Below are 13,891 nucleotides of genomic sequence, written 5' to 3' on the forward strand. Positions count from 1 at the left end.
TCTTTAATAACAAAATATTAAAAACAACCCAGATGCCTCCTACATGGGAAGAATGAAATGAAGGCCAAGATACATTGTTAAGTGGGGAAAAATGCAGAGGTCAAAAGTACATACAGTGTGCTACATTTTATTTTTAAAAAATGGGGAAAGAAGCCTATATATTCTGTATTTCCTAATTTTTATTACAGTTTTAATGAAATATAATCCATGTAACATAAAACCATTTTATTTTAACTTTTATTTATTTTTTTTTAGAGAGAGAGAGAGAGCACACACAAATGGGGTGGGGGGAGGAGAGAGGAGCAGAGAGAAGCTTAGGCAGGCTCCGCACTCAGTACAGAGCTCAACGTGGGGCTTGATCCCATGACCCCGAGATCACGTCCTAAGCCAAAATCAAGAGTTAGACGCTTAACTGACGGAGCCACCCAGGCGCCCCAAAACTCGCCATTTTAAAGTATACACATCGATGGTGTTTAATATATTCATGAAGATAGGCAACCCTCACCACAATCAATTTTAGAACATTTCATCACAGCACAAGAAACCCCATTCCCATCACAGTCACAACCTACTCCCCTCTCCCTCCAGCGCCTGGCAACCACTTCTCTATTTTCCATGTATGTGGATTTCCCCATTCTGGACATTTCATACAGATGAAACCATAAATATGTTACCTTTTGTGTCTGGCTTCCTTCACTAAACACAATGTTTCCAAGATTCATTCATGCTGTAGCAGGTGTCAACATTTTGTTTCCTTTTGTGGCCAAATAGTATTCCACTGTATGGTTACACCACATTTCATTTATCCATTCATCAGTTGAGAAACATTTGGGTTATTTCCATGTAAGACCGCTGTGTGTATTCACGAACAAGTTGTATGGGCACATGTTTTCATTTCACTTTTGTTATATAACCACAAGGGAAATTACTGGGTCATAGAGTAACTCTGTGTTTAGCATTCCGAGGAACTGCCAAACTGTTTTTCAAAGAGGTACACCATTTTACAATTGTACAGTGTATGAGGGTCCCAAATTCCCCCTCATCTTTGCCAACACTTGTTATTTATTTTCTCTCTCTTCTTCAAGTTTAGCCATCCTGGTGGGTGTGAAGTGGTATCTCACTGAGGAGTATTTCCCTGAACCTCCCCGATGGCTAACAATGTCAAACATCTTTCCATGTGCTTATTGGCCATTTGCACATCTTCATTGGAGAAATGTCTGTTCAGATCCTTTGCCCATTTTTATTTTATTTTTTTTTTAAGATTTTATTTATTTATTTGACAGAGATAGAGACAGCCAGCGAGAGAGGGAGCACAAGCAGGGGCAGTGGGAGAGGAAGAAGCAGGCTCCCAGGGGAGGAGCCTGATGTGGGGCTCGATCCCATAACGCCGGGATCACGCCCTGAGCCGAAGGCAGACGCTTAGCCGCTGTGCCACCCAGGCGCCCCCTTTGCCCATTTTTAAATTGGGTTATTTTTCTTTATATTGCTGAGTTGTAAGAGTTCTTTTTATATTCTGGATTCAGGTCTCTTATGATACATGTGATATTTTGAAATCAAGAACTGCGAGGCTTCCAACTTTATTCTTCTTTGTTAAGATTGTTTTGGCTACTCTGGGTTCCCTGAATTCCCATATGAGTTTTGGGATCAGCTTGTCAATTTCTTCAAAGGAACCAGCTGCAATATTAAAAGCCATCATATTGAATCTATAGGTTCTTCTGAGGAGTATTGCCATCTTAACAATATAAAACCTTCCAATCCATGAATATGGTATGTTTTCCCATGTAGTTCTGTCTTGAATTTCTTTCAGTCATGTTTTATAGTTTTCAGAGTATAGATTTTGCTATTCTTTTGCTAAATTTATCCCTAGGCATTTCACTGTTTTTGAGCTATTGTACATGGAATTGATCTCTTAATTTCATTTGTAGTTTTTTTGCTGCTAGTGTATAGAAATATAACTGATTTTTTATTATTAGTTTTGTATCCTGTACCCTTGCTGAACTCATTTATTGGTTCTAATGGGGGGTTTTTTTAGTGGATTTTCTTAGGATTTTCTACATACAAGATCATGCCATCTGAAAATATAATTGTACTTCTTTCTTTCCAATCTGGATGTCTTTTGCTTCATTTTCTTGCCTAATTGCCCTGGATAGAAGTTCCAGCCTGACGTTGAATAGAAGTGATGAGAGTGGACATCTTTGTACTGTTCTTGATCTTAGAAGGAAAGCTTTATTTTACAAAGTAGCACACCCACAATATACCACTAAACATAATGTCTTAGACCTATATCACTTAAGAACATGCACTGAGAACACTAAACCCAGTATCTCACACATATATCACTAAACACAATAGCACAGACACTATGCACCACCTGCCTCATGCATCTATCACTAAACACAGTGTTTCATACAGTAAAACATACATCACACCCCACTAGGCACGGCATCTCACACATGCATTACTAAACACAGCGGACCATGCACCACACACCACTAACCTCAGGGTCTCACTAAAATACAGTTTTTCGTAGATATCCTTTATCAGGTTGAGGAAGTTCCCTGTACTCTTACCTTACTGAGTGTTGTGGTTATTTTTTTTTTTCAACGAGAGGGTGTTGGATTTCATCAAATGACCTGTCAGTGTCTATTGAGATGATCCTGTTGTTTCTTTTTATCTAATTGATACGGTGTATAATACTAATTGACTTTCAGGTGTTTAACCAGTCTTGCATTCCTGGAATAAATCCCACTCTTTACATTTTGCTGAATTTGCTTTGCTAGTACTTTGTTGAGGATTTTTGCATCTATATTCATAAGAAATACTGGTCTGTAGTTTTCTCTGTTGTGATGTCTTTTTTGGTTTTGGTATCAGGATAATACTAGCCTTATAGAATGAGTGAGGCAATGCCCTCTCATATCTATTTATTTTTTAAGATTTTATTTATTTATTCAACAGAGATAGAGACAGCCAGCAAGAGAGGGAACACAAGCAGGGGGAGTGGGAGAGGAAGAAGCAGGCTCATAGCGGAGGAGCCTGACGTGGGGCTCGATCCCACAATGCCAGGATCACGCCCTGAGCCAAAGGCAGATGCTTAACCGCTGTGCCACCCAGGCGCCCCTCTCATATCTATTTTTTAAAGAGTTTGTGAAGTATTGATGTTAATTCTTCTTTAAACATTTAATAGAATTTACCAGTGGAGCTCTCTGGTCCTAGGCTTTTCTTTCTAGGTAGTTTTTTCTTATTAATAACTCAATCTCATTATTTGCTATAGATCTATTCAATTTTTCTATTTCTTCATGAGTCAATTTCAGCACTTTGTCTCTTTCTAGGAATTTATCCATTTCATCTAAATTATCTGATTTATTGGCAAACAATTGTTCATAATATTCTCTTATTATTCTACATTTCTATAAGGTTGGTAGTAATGTCCCCTGTTTACATTTCTTAATTTCATTAAAGGTTTGTCAATTTTGCTGATCTTTTCAAAGAACCAACTTTGGTTCTGATTTTCTTGATTGTTTTTCCATTCTTCGTTTCATTTATTTTCACTCTAATCTATTACTTTCTTTCTTCAGACTACTTTGGGTTTTGTTCACTCTTCTTTTTCTAGTTTCCTAAGATATAATTTTTTATTATTGGCTCGAGATCTTTCTTCCTTTTAACATAGGCACCTACAGCTATAATATCCCTCTAATCACTCCTGTATCTGTAGTCCATAAATTTTGATACATTGTGTTTTCATTTTCATTCATTTCAAAGTAATTCCTAATTTCCCTTGTGATTTTTTAACTCATTGGTTATTTAGAAATGTTAATTTCCACATATCTGTGAGTTTCCCAAATATCCTTATACTATTGATTTCTAATTTCATTCCATTGGGGTTGGAGGACATACTTTATATTATTCTAATCCTTTTACACTTACTGAGGCTTATTTTTTATGGCCTAACACAATGTTATGGCCTAGAAAATGTTCTATGTGCCCTTGAAAAGAATGTGTTTTTGGGGGCGCCTGGGTGGCACAGCGGTTAAGCGTCTGCCTTCGGCTCAGGGCGTGATCCCAGCGTTCTGGGATCGAGCCCCACATCAGGCTCCTCCGCTATGAGCCTGCTTCTTCCTCTCCCACTCCCCCTGCTTGTGTTCCCTCTCTCACTGGCTGTCTCTATCTCTGTCAAATAAATAAATAAAATCTTTAAAAAAAAAAAAAAAAGAATGTGTTTTTTGCTTTTGTTGGGTAGTGTTAGGGCTAGTTGGTTTATGGTGTTGTTCAAGTCATGTATTTCCTTGTTGACCTTTCTAGATGATCTATTGATTATTGAAAATGGGGTATTGAAGCCAACTATTTTTGTCGAATTGTCTATATCTTCCTTTAATTCTGTCAATTTGTGCTTCATTGGCACTCTTTTATTAGGCACATATATAACCATAATTATAAAGGGTTAACCTTTTTATTATTATAAAATGCCCTTCTTTGTCACAAGTGGCAATTTTTGCTTTAAAGTATATTTTATATGGTATTAGCACAGCCATTCTACTTCTCATTTGAATACTATCTGTACAGATTATCTTTCCATTCTTTTAGTGTCTTTGAATTTAAATGGCTTTTAAAACAGCATGTACTTCATGTTTTTTTTTTATCCGTTGCCAATCTTCACCTTTTGGATGGACTATTTAATACATTTACATTTACTGTAATTACTGATAATATAGAAGAGGAAATTAGGGGCGCCTGGGTGATGCAGTAATTAAGCGTCTGCCTTCAGCTCAGGGCGTGATCCCGGCGTTCTGGGACCGAGCCCCACATCAGGCTCCTTGCTCAGCAGAGAGCCTGCTTCTCACTCTCCCTCTGACCCTGCTCCCCCTGCTTGTGCTCTCTTGCTCTCTCTGTGCCAAATAAAAAATATATATTTTTTTTAAAAATTGACTGCTTGTTCTGTGTGAATATAGGCCATACTTTTCATGTCCAGACATGAAAAATGCCTCATTATGAATCATAATTGTTTTTCTTGGAAACTGGACCTTTAAATAATATAATGTGGCAAATCTGAAAATTAGATTCCCCCTCCCAGGATTTGTTGTTTGTTGTTGATGCTGTTGTTGTCAGTGGGTGTGATGACTCTTCGGGACTGATTCTGTGAAGTCTCTATTTCTTGAATGTGCAGTCACTGAAGTCTCTACTCAATTAGTTTAGCGGTTTGCTAATAATTGGACAGAGATTTCCTTAAATGCCTTGAAACAAGAAGATTCACGGCCTTTGACAAGAGGTTGTGTGTGTGTGTGTGTGTTTGGTCATGACTTCAGTGCTCCAGCAGACAGTTTCCAACTCTGCTTTACCCTCCATTTCCTGCTTGAGCAGAGTGTCAAGGTGGGTCAGAAGTGAGAGACTGGGGCCTCGCAGGTATTTCTCAGGCATGTTCACAGCCCTGCACATGCACGTGTCCTTCTGGAGTCTCTAGAATAACTCAGAGATTATCAAAGCCCTCTGTGGACATCTCATTCCCTAGCTTTTTCCTTTCAAGTTCTTTGGTTGGCCTCGTGTTAGCTCCAACTGGTATTTCCACCTCTGGCAGCTATGAGGTTAAACAATAGCAACTGGTTGGGTGGTTTTTTTGTTTTTTTCTTTCTTTCTTTCTTTCTTTCTTTCTTTCTTTCTTTCTTTCTTTCTTTCTTTCAGCAAATGCTCTGGGGACAGGGCTGTCTGCAGGAGTAAGCTCAGAGTCAGTTCAAATTAAAACAAGCCCTTAAGAGTGGAGATTTTTAAGGAGCTACCAGACACTTGAACGGTGACAGTTTTCTGTGTTGGGGGAAGTTCAAACTTATTCTGGCCCCTCTCATGGTTTCTAGGCTGGTGGTTTCCATAGCCACTATAGTTTCAAGTCTACTACAAAGCTAAGGAGAGGACGGATGAGAACAGAGTGAGTTAACATGCAAGAAATCGTTCTGTTCTTACCTAGTTTCAGGTATTTCTCTTCAATAAATCCTTCTCGGATTTTAGCAAGCCTTTGGTGAATTTCTAGAGTTCTAAAACAGTTGATTTTGACCATTTTTGCCAGCATTTCTGTTGCCTTGTGCTTCTATCTGTATTCATTTTTTCACAAAGGGAAACAAGATAAATCAGAGTCGAATGGAAATCACGATATAGACAGTAATTCTCAAGCTATTTTGGGTATATTATAGGATAGAGCAAATGCACAACTATGTTGATTTTGTTGAGAGCTAGAATTCTCACTGCGAGGAGGGAAGGTACAAACACAGAAGGACAAAGGTGTAGCGGTATTTGTTGAAGTTGAATTGGTCATATTAATATCAGTGTATGATCTCTAAAAATGTATATATTTTTTAAGAGTTCATGATTTTTGCTCTGTCCACTGGAAGGGCTTAGAAGTGATGATGCACAGTGAATGCATGGGGCTCCCAGTTCATCTGAATGTCACCGCACTGGTGACATTACGGAGAAATGAGTTCTCTCACACTCACCAGGCACATATGTGAAATGAAGTAACTTTTTGTACAATGATCTTACTGTGTGTGTTACACGTTTAAATACATGCGCACCTAGCGACGGCAATCCCACCGCTGGAAATCTTTCTACTAAGACAAAAACACTATCATAAAAGACTTCTTTGCCAGTTACCAGTAGAAGTGAGTGGGCTTTTTAAAGATTTTATGTATTTCTAAGTGGGGGCGGGGAGAGGCAGAGGGAGAGGGAGAAACAGACTCCCCGCTGAGTGTGGGGCCCTATGGGGCTCAATCGCAGGACCCTCTTAATTGACAGAGCCACCCGGGCACCCCACCAGTACAAGTAAGTTTATTGTGAATTGTTTATGGTAGGGCGAAAACAGTAAACCACTTGAGGGGTTATCAAGAGGGATATCTTTATTGAATGAATACATTCAGGGGCACCTGGTTGGCTCAGTCTGTTAAGCATCCGGCTCTTGATTTCGTCTCAGGATATGATCTCAGGGCCCTGGGATCAAGCCCTGCGTCGGGCTCCCTACTCAGCGGGGAGTCTGCTTCTCCTTCTCCCTCTCCCCGTGCTTGCGCTCTCTCTCAAATAAATACATAATATCTTTCTAAAAAGTAAAAGAAAAACTGCTATAAAAACTGTATTGTGGAGATGTGGGGAAATTTGAATATGCACTGTATGTTAGATGCTCCTAACTGATTTTAATTTTTTTAGATGTAATAATAGTATTGTAGTTACTTAGGAAAATCTTTATTCCAATCTTGGGACATAGGTGCTAAAATACTCAAGGGAGAAGTATCATGTTGATTGAAACTTGCTTCCAAATGGTTCAACAAAAAATGAAGTGTGTGCAGCAGGACGACAGGTGAGGAAGGCAGAGACAGATGGAGAGACAGAGAGAAGGTGCAAATGTCGGCAAGACGTTAGCAGCTGATGAACTTCATGCCAGACCAGAGGGGTGTCATAGTTACTACTCATCCAACTTTTTGGTAAGCTTGAAACTTTTCAAAATAAGTTGCAGAGAAATATAATAAAAGTCATGGAGGAAAAAAAATTAGACAAGGAGGCTGGAAATCACAGAGGGAGAGAAGGTAGTAGAGGAGAGAAGACTGTAAGGACACAGTCCTGGGGACGCGGAGTAGGTTGAGAAAATCAGGGAGCATGCAGTCCCGAAAGCTCAGGAAGAAAGCGTTTCAGCAGTACGAAGTGCTGCTGGGAAGTCCAATAGGATGCCACCAGAAAATGCAACAAATGTTGGCTTCAGCAAGACGGAGGTCTTTGGTGGCCTTGATAAAACGGTGAGGACAAGAGCCTGATTGGTTTGTGGGAAAGTTGGAGTTGAGGAAGAGGAGTCAAGAAGAGATGATTCTAAGATGAGCTTTGTTTGGGGAAGAGAACAGAAATGTGAGGCAAGAGTTGGAAGGGGAATGGGCGTGGAGCCGGTTCTTGTGCTGTTTGTGTTTCTGAAGACGAAGGATGGGAAGACCCATCTCCATGGCCTTGGGAAGGAGCAAGTAGCCTACAGGAGAGGGGAGAATGCAGGAGCGTCACCTACAAGCCGCTGCCAGGCAGTGGCGTCCAGAGAGCAAGGGGAAGGGCGTCCTGGGTGCAAAGACGTAGGGCTAGAGCTCCTCTGGATGCAAGGGTCTTCTGCAGGGATCCCCACCACAGGGCTGAGGGGGAGAGAGAAATGTGAAGTCGAATCTCAGAAGGCAGAAACATGAATTTGCTCGGAGGGTGAAGAAGAGTCATGGTCCGGCCATGTTGCAAGCTCAGCTGTGGCCATAAATTGAAAGCGAGGGCCATCAACATGGGGAGACGATTTTCTCCTGCAACATTCCGTTGTTTGGGCACAGGTGCAGGGTAAGAGGATAGCTGGGGGGTTCACCAGTTGTGTTGGACTTCTCCAATTTGTATTGACAGCTCGGAATCCAAACCACTTTCCTCTATGTCCTATGTGTGGAACTCCCGCCCCATCTTACCAGTCTCAGTGAAGGGCACAGCCCCCCTCCCACCGTTGAAGTTCCCACGGCCAGATCTCTACCTTCACAGCGTCCCCTGCAGACAGGACGGAGCACATGACCCCATGCAGCCAATCGAACGCACTGACTTAGGTTGCGGATCAGGAGGCAAGGAAGATGCGGAGGTGGTGTCAGCCACGGCTACAAGGCCGGTGGTGGCCGCCCGTGAGCAGTGAGCAATGTCCCTGCAGCCTTTGTCGCTCTGGGATGGCGGCAGAGACGTCCTCTTCAGGCTGGTTCTATGCCAAACCTCTGGTTGTGGCTCTCGCCCCGTAACCTCAAACCTGGGTCTCCAGTTCTCCCAGAAATCCTTTGAGCCAACAGCCTACAAAACGGTATTGATGAAATGGTACCTTAGTGATCATAAAACCACTGGGCTCGTCTACAGATTAAGTGAGCAAGTTCGATTTTCTACAACTAGTGTATTTTGGGGCCTAAACGAACAAATACGATCTGTCGTAGTAATTCTATTTTACAGGTTTTCTGGTTATCCCGAGCCTTGTGGTTGAAGGTTACATTCCTGTGAGATTAAACAGGAACAAAAACACCTCTTGGACTCTAACAGATGAATATCTCATGGAACCTCTTCAGTTCCTTCTCCTTGAATGCCAGCAAACACACTGCGAGAAATCGGCCATCCTGACGACAAGGAAGCAAGCATGTGTGGTTTAATCATAAATTAGATCTCTGGAGACACCTGGCTGTTCTCCAAAACCGCTAACTTCTTCCTCCTCTAGCTAAGATGACGGTGACCAGGAGAACACTTGTGTCCTCAAATAACTGGCGAAAATGTGTCTCCTTTCCAGCCTTCTCGTCAAATACTCTTGTGACCAATAGTTCCATTGGATTTTAAATGAGGCCGGATTAAAGTTTTTAGTTTTATAATTTTGAGTCTACATTAATAGCAATTGTACCTTCTTTACCCCTCCCTCCCTCCTTGCCTCCCTCGTTGTCTCCTTGCGTTGGCTAGAACCCTCAGATCATCCCTAAGCAGCAGAACTGAGGGGTGCCTGTCTCAGTAGGTTGAGCGTCTGACTCTTGATTTCGGCTCAGGTCATGATCTCAGGGTCGTGAGATCTGCCCCCTCCCCCCACCACTCGTGCGCACAAGTGTGGGCTCTCTCTCTAAAATAAATGAATAAAATATTTTAAAAAGAAGTGAGACGACTGTGGTGATTTTTTCAACCACATGACTGAACTCCTTCAGTGGCCAGTGTAAGCCATTCCGCAGCGTAGCTCTAACCTGGATTTTGGGACAGAGACCTGACGTGCGTCTACCAGCCTCGTCTCTCGTTCCACTTACCCTGGCCCCTGGTTCTTCCCTCTGCCCTCAGCAATCCCACTCGTGCTCAGGGCCCCTACGTTAGGTTTGGTTTTGTTTTTGCCTCTCTTCATTTTGCAAATGCGGAACGCCAGCCTCCAAGAACGTGAAGGTCGATTTTGAGTTTGAAGCCACACAGCTAATTCGCGAGGGCCAGCAGGTCCGAACCCTTTCTAGGGTATTCCCCAGATGCTGAATTTTGGGAGTTTGGCTTTTGTAGTAATTTAAGTTCTTCGAGGGTAGTAATGATATTTTTCTGTGTTTATGTAACGTAAATCACTTGGTCAATGAGGATGGGCCTTAGATTAAATTTAATAATAAATTTTAATTAAGAAAAAGTTGGGATTTTTTTAAAAAGATGTTATTTATCTATTTGAGAGGGAACACAAGCAGGGAGAGCAGCAGGCAGAGGGAGAAGCAGACTCCCCGCTGAGCAAGAAGCCTGATGCGGACTCGATCCCAGGATCCCGGGATCAGGACCTGAACTGAAGGCAGACACTTCCCCGACTAAGCCACATGGGTGCTCCTAATTTAACATTTTTCACCTTAGTACTTATGTACTTACTTAGGGCCTAATTCATTTTTGCAGTATTTTACCTTATTTCAGTGTGCAAACATACTCTGTTTTTTTTTTAAAGATTTTATTTATTTATTCGACAGAGATAGAGACAGCCAGCGAGAGAAGGAGCACAAGCAGGGGGAGTGGGAGAGGAAGAAGCAGGCTCATAGCGGAGGAGCCTGATGTGGGGCTCGATCCCAGAACGCCGGCATCACGCCCTGAGCCGAAGGCAGACGCTTAACCGCTGTGCCACCCAGGTGCCCCAAACATACTCTATTTTTTGTTATCCTACTGATTAATACTCGGCTTCTTCTTCATTGAGGCCAATGCTGCAGTAAAGAACAGGAGCTTTGTAAATACAGCTTTGGCCGGAGAATTTCGGCAAACTCCATCCCCGTACTTACAAAGTGGTGGTACACTTAAAAACATTTTTGCCAAAGTTTTCTCCAAAATGGTTTTGCCAGTTTACATTCCCACCAATAGTGTATAAAAGCACGCGATTCCCTACACCCTCAGTAACACTGTATGCGCTCAGTCCGGTACGAAGTTCTATTTTGCATTTCTCTGACTGCTTTATTCGTAAGTTAATTGTCTGTTCGTTTCTTTTTACCTCTCTTTATCACTGAATAACATTCTATTGAATATCCAGCTGTATCACGGTTGTTGATCCATTCAGCCTGAGTTTCTTTAATCGGTGTGTTTGTCTTTTTATTCATTTATCAGAGCCCTTTACATATTATAGGTAGTAATCCTTTGTCTGTTACATGTGTTTCAGATATCTTCTCTCAGACTCTTGCTTTTCCATTTTAATATCTATCTCAGTAGAGAAGATTTTGGTTTGTAACATATAGGAAGTCAAACTGGTAAATGTTTCCTGCATAGCTTCTAATCTTTATAAATTTGTGTCGTATCTTGCCATTTAAGTCAACGGAGCTCCATCTTGAATGATGAGTGTCGTTAGCAGGGCATGGGCAGAGAAGAGCATTCCAAACTGAGACACCAGAGAGGCAAGTTCACAGAGGGGAGCAAGTGCCAGGTTGTTCTCTGGGCTGGCTTCCTTCCAAAGTGCATTTCTGCCCTAGGGCCATGTGACTGTCCTTGCTGGGCTCCAAGTAACCTGCTGTGTAGCTACAGGGCAGAGGACCAGAGGGAAACTAGGTGTGAGCCTTAACCTGCCCTCACCTGGTGGCTTACCTTAACTAAGTTATCAAGCCCCAGGAATGTTTCATGCCATGTATCCATCCATCCATCCACCCATCATCCATCCATCCATCCATTATCCATCCATCATCCATCCATCCTTCTGTCTGTCCACCTGTCCATCCTCTCATCCATCCTTCCATCCATCCATCCATCAACCACCCATCCTCTGTCTACCCATCATCCATCCATCGATCCACCGTCTATCCATCCATCCATCCATCCATCCATCATCCATCCATCCATCCATCCTTCTGTCTGTCCATCTGTCCATCCTCCCATCCATCCTTCCATCTATCCATCATCCATCCATCCACCCATCCATCCATCTATCCATTACCCATCCATCCATCCATCCATCCGTCATCCTGCCATCATCCATCCTTTCATCCGCCCATCCTTTTATCCATCCATCCATCTACCATCCACCCATCCAATATTTAAAGAGAGATAACCACCTACATACACTAGTTGAGGTACTGGGGATACCCAGATAAAAGAGACAGTGTTCCTGCTCTCACAGTGTTTACTATCCAGTGGAGAAAGCAAATAAATAAATTAAATAATAAATAATAAAATAAATAAATCAAAAGGCAGTTTCACACAGTGATAAGTGCTATTTAAAAAAACACCATGAGGTAAGAGAGCGGGAATGTGTGGCACGACGGGGGCGCGGACGTGCGTGAGGATGCTCCTAGTTAGGGTGGGGGGTGAAATTTCTCAGAGGAGGTGATATTGGAGCTAAGAATGCAATCAGCCATGTGAAAAGCTGGAGAACGGTGTTGGAGGGACCAGCAAGTGTGAGGACCCTGAAAAGAAGAAAGGCAGAGTGTGGTATGAGCCGGAAGGAAGGCCAGTGCGCTGGAACTTCGTGGAGGTGTGGGGAAGCCCGAGGGCAAGGCACAGGGGAGCCGGGGGGCGTGTTCTCCAGTGGCCTTCCTCCCAGTTTACATGACTGTCCCAGCTCTTTGAAATGTGTCCTGCCTCTTTCTTTTTCAACGGTGTTTGGGTTCAGGCGACAAATTACACATTTGCCCTCCCTTGAGGATCTCAGTGAGGGCTCTGAGTATTTCCCCATGCGAGGAGACAGTGGAGGGTTTAGGCAGGAGAACCGAGGCCCCCACCTCGGATGCTTCCTGTGGCCACAGAAGAGCCTTCTCCACATCTGAAATACGAAGAGAGCCGCTGCCCTGGGCCTGGCCTCTACGTCCAGGGACCTGCACGATGACCACTTGGGTGTGATTCTGTACTAACCTAAAACGGTTGAGGGCGCCTAGCTGGCTCAGTCGGTTAAGTAACCGACTCTGATTTCAGTTCCGGTCCTGATCTCAGGGTCCTGGGATCGAGCCCTGCGTCGGGCTCCGTGCTGCCCGAGGAACCTGCTTGAGATTCTCCCTCTCCCTCTGCCCCTCCCCCCTCTAACAAAATAGAAAAAGAAACACATATTTATATCTACTGTCACTGACGAGGTCTCTCTCCCTCAGACGGTGTGTAGTCCATTTTAAGGAAACAGCAAGGGCAGTATAAGCGAGTACAAATAAATAACGGGCATAATCGGTGTGTGCTGTGCTCAAAAATTTTTTTTTTAAGTTATTTACTTATTTATGTAAGTAATCTCTATGCCCAACGTGGGGCTCGAACTCATGACCCTGAGATCAAGAGTTGCACGCACGCTCTTCAGACTGAGCCAGCCGGGGCCCCCAAAATATTTTGTCGTTCATGGCGGAATCAGGAGAATGGGCAGATGATGTGGTGAGAGCCAATTTCTTAATGAATCCAGGATATTCTTAATCCTCCAGCACAACATCTACCCCAGAGCACCTGCCGGAAACACGACTGCGGAGCACATTCCATGGTGGGAGTATCAGTTTCCCGACTCTAAAGTGGGAAGGATAAGCCTAGCGCCCGGGGATCCCCGGCAGATCAAATCCTGCCTCATCCGTGTCTCAGACGGTCCCCTGTAAATGCCCCGTCCCCCGGGGGGGAGGGACCTCCTTGCCGGCCCCCACCCCCGCCTCCCACTCCCTTCCCTCCTGTTTACTCTCACCCCACAGCCAGCGCAGTCCAACACAGTGAGTCAGGATGTTTGCACGTCGGGAGATGACCACCACCTGTCGTCAAGCTTACAGAATTACTGACCACGTCCCCCATGCTGACGCTGCATCCCGTGACATAGTTATTCTGTAACTAGAGGCTTGTACCTCTCGACCCTCTCTACCTATTTCGCCCGTCCCCCGCCCCCCACCGTGGGGTGCTCCGATCAGGGGGAAGCCCGGCAGGAGAGGAGAGATAAAAACGTGTGGCCTACACCTCGGGGGGGGGGGGG

General features: G+C 43.5%; 1 protein-coding gene across 5 annotated transcripts in view; it reads right to left on the reverse strand.

The window, feature by feature from the left end:
• ZFP3 (ZFP3 zinc finger protein) overlaps positions 1–13,891 on the reverse strand; it is a 98,797-nt gene that overhangs the window by 5,034 nt on the left and 79,872 nt on the right. For 2 of the 5 annotated variants that reach the window (XR_005834712.1, XR_005834713.1), the window contains 2 exons: positions 8,510–8,811; positions 5,950–6,077 (listed from right to left, as the gene is read on the reverse strand). The exons of 1 other annotated variant lie outside the window; for it this stretch is intronic. The gene's annotated coding sequence lies outside the window, so the exon portion shown is untranslated. Of the gene's footprint in view, positions 1–5,949; positions 6,078–8,509; positions 8,812–12,185; positions 12,375–13,612; positions 13,677–13,891 lie in introns of those variants that run through there. 2 more of the 5 variants (XR_005834715.1, XR_005834717.1) reach the window with 2 other exon arrangements.

Source organism: Ursus maritimus, unplaced genomic scaffold, assembly GCF_017311325.1.
Source record: "Ursus maritimus isolate PB19 unplaced genomic scaffold, ASM1731132v1 scaffold_14, whole genome shotgun sequence".
Classification (NCBI taxonomy): Eukaryota; Metazoa; Chordata; class Mammalia; order Carnivora; family Ursidae; genus Ursus; species Ursus maritimus.